Consider the following 3,695-nt stretch of genomic DNA (forward strand, 5'->3'; position numbering starts at 1 on the left):
ACCGAAAAATGATGAAATGTTAGCAGCTCGGATTGTGCAAGCTCGGTCCTTTCATGTCGTAAGATACAGTTTTAATGAATGAGAGGTCATTGAGGGAATATCACATAAAGAAAATCGCTCTTACAAAGTTAACATGTTAGTGGATCACTCGTGTACGTGCACTTGCAACGTACCGCAATTACAATGGATTCCTTGTTCACATGTTGTCGCGGCTTGTTCTGATCTACAAGGTGGTGCGAGGATTTCACATTATGAGTTCGTCGAGGCTTGGTATTCTACTTACAACTATCGACAAACATACAAAGAGTGTTTTCATCCACCATATGATAGTTGATATTGGACACAAGACGGGCCACTGATATTACCTCCTTTGTGTAAAAGGTCGGCGGGGCGCCCTCGTTTTGTACGAATTATAAATTGTATGGATGACGGTCGTGAAGGAGTTAGGAGGAGAAATAAGTGTAGTAGATGCGATCAACCGGGCCATAACAAAAATAATTGTCCAGTTAGGATTAGGCGTTGATGTTGTAATTTGTAGTGGTTTCGATCTGTGTTTTCTTCCGTATGTCATTTGTGATTGTAATTTGTAGCGGTTTCGTGAGTTGTTTGTTTCTGTATCTCATTTGTGATTGTAATTTGTATCGTTTCGTACTATGTTATATAAATTTAATGTTTGGTTTCGAGTTATTGCTTTCTTCACGTTGCGCATTCGTTTGTTGTTTATATATAACTAGATGAGTATTTTAACAAAAAGATCTAACACATTGTACATTGTCTTCTAATATAATTCTCAGTTATATTCATTATGGATCCGGGACCGATATGCCCTGACGTTTTGACCCTCCAGGTGAGCCACGTTTCAGATTATATTGGCTCAGGACAGGTAAAACATCTTTTGTATATGCTAGTTAGCATTGGCACTAATTTTAATTTTTCGCATTATACTTAATCAATTCTTTTTGACGCGCAGCTCGTACCAGACATCACGATGATCGAGCATTCCCAGAGTCATTTATCTTGGGTCATTAAGGATGGGAGAGTTCTAGCGCTGATCTATCAGGCCGGTTTTCGGTAGTGTTCGACGGTTCGATATATCAGGCTTGATTGGCCGCTTATCACTGCATTGATTAAGAGGTGGAGGCCAGAGACCAACACCTTTCACATGCATATAGGGGAGTGCACCATCACTTTACAAGACGTGGCCGTCATACTTGGGCTCCGAATCGATGGGCCGGCAGTTACGGGCACCGATGATCATAGTTGGCCGGAGGTATGTGCCCGGCTTCTTTGACAGGTTTCGGACTTGAGGAGTGGTGCGATAAAGCTATCGTGGCTTCGTCAGACATTTCAGGGTGACATACCAGAGGATGCCAGTATGGAGACGCTTTAGTTCCATGCTCGTGCTTACATATTGCACATGATAGGGTGCGTGCTTTTTCCTGATGCGAGCAAGACTCTTGTACATGCACGATGGCTGTCGTTGCTAGAGGATTTTGACGTATGTGGCGCACTGTCGTGGGGCAGTGAGGTGTTGGCATACTTGTATCGAGAACTGAGTAGAGTATCCCTGATGCAGAATAAAGAATTCAAGAGATGCTGCACATTGATACAGATTTGGTCATGGGAGCGCATTCATATTGGACGCCCTACTTTACTTGTGCACCGTGACCTACAGGGGCAATTTCCTTTGGCGTACAGGTATAATTGTACACACAAATTTTATTCGCACTGAATTTGTACTTATATATTCTCTACTCTGCATATAGGTATAACGTGCGGTACGCTAAGTACCGATCAGCGACGTGCCATCGTGAGTTTTACCAAAATGAGCTTGATGGCCTCCAACACAAACAAGTAAATATAAATCTCAAGTCGTTATGAATATTATAGTTTTGTTGTTGATACTGATAAATGTTTTATTTTATGTTGTTGATACTGATAAATGTTTTATTTTATTTCAGTTCAAGTGGAGACCCTATACACCGCCGGAGCTGGATATGCATTCTCTTGCACCTTTTATTTCAGTTCAAGTGGAGACCCTATACACCGCCGGAGCTGGATATGCATTCTCTTGCACCCATCTGTCGAGATAGTCCCGACTTGTGGAGAGCCAGAGTTCCATTGATTTGTTGAGAGATCGTGGAGATGCATGTCCCTGACCGTGTGCTACGACAGTTTACGCTCTCTCAGCATGTGCTAGATCCTGTCGAGCAGATCTCTCGTCGGCGGCGACCTACTTCGCACCATACCGACTGGGCCGTAGTCCGTGCGGCCTACATAGACAGGTGGGCTCACAGGTGGGATTTCATCCAGGATACGAGACCCACAGCTGTTGACTATACCGCGTATATGGGTTGGTATTGGGGTATCACACGTAGATGGATCACACGTGACCCATAACCCTTAGCTGGACACATGCCACGGTCACCGACAGACAGTTACATCTCTAGTGGGATGAACGAGAGAGATTACGTAAGTTTCTATGCTAAATTATAATATTTTTTCCTTGAGTTGGTACTTAATAAATTATTTACCTCACAGGTCCGTGCTTTTGATAACATTAAGACTGATATTGATGCGACCGTGCCTGAGATTCAGGATCAGGTGGCGTTAGGGCTCCTCAGCAGGATCAAGAAGACTATAGCACATGTGTTTCATAAGACTCACGTCGACGAGTTCGCAGGCCGTGAGGACAGGTCTCGATCATTTGGACAAGCGTACACTCGGCGTCGACGACCACGTGACGATGACGGCGGCACTTCGCATGCTGATGGAGTCGGCACTTCACATGCTGATGGAGCCGGCACTTCGCAGCCTCATACATAGCCGGATACTCAGATAGTCGAGGCTCATCAGCGTGGGGGGCGGGGAAGAGCGAGGGGGAGGGGGAAGAGAGGGAGAGGAAGGAGAGGTGCTATATTGGGTTGTATTTGAACTTATTTTGTTAAAATTTGTAACTTGTATGAATTTTCAAATACTATACTTTTATGGATCAATTATAGCTCGATATGTGATCTTTTTGCGTATTGTTTGATTCGTGCGTGTTTAAATAATATATATATATATTGCAGTAATTATTGTCAACAGGTAAATAGTTGTATATATGAGTCAAATAGGTAGACGTATACAAAACATGCACAACAGCCTGTGCATGTTTTGTAAAACCTGCAACTTCACGGGAGTTCAACTCCCGTGAAGTTACAATCTAAACTTCCCAGAAAGCGACTCTCTGGGAAATTTGGCCTCTAACTCCACGGGAGTTCAACTCCCGTGGAGTTTTAAACATTGGAACAAACTCTACGGAAGTTGAACTCCCATGGAGTTTATTGAAGAAAATAATCTTCACGGGAGTTCAACTCCCGTGAAGATTAAAAGGATGGTAAACTTCACGGAAGTTGAACTCATGGGAGTTGAACTCCCGTGAAGTTTCGTAAATTTTTTTAGAAAAACCGATCTGGTTTCAGCGACAGTGCTGAAACCAGGTTGATTTTTCTAAATAAATTGGAAACAGGTCGTTTTTTGCAATTAAAACGTGAAAGTGGTTGGTTTTGAAAATTTGTCCGTCCGAGTCCCGACCAAACCGACACCCAAATCCCCTCTTCCTCTTCTCAAAACCCAGCAGCAATCACACCACAGCACAAGCAAAATCCCCTCCATGGAACCGAAAAAGTCCAAGGAATCAAGAAACAGAAGAC

Source organism: Asparagus officinalis, chromosome 2 (genome assembly GCF_001876935.1).
Source record: "Asparagus officinalis chromosome 2, Aspof.V1, whole genome shotgun sequence".
Taxonomy (NCBI): Eukaryota; Viridiplantae; Streptophyta; class Magnoliopsida; order Asparagales; family Asparagaceae; genus Asparagus; species Asparagus officinalis.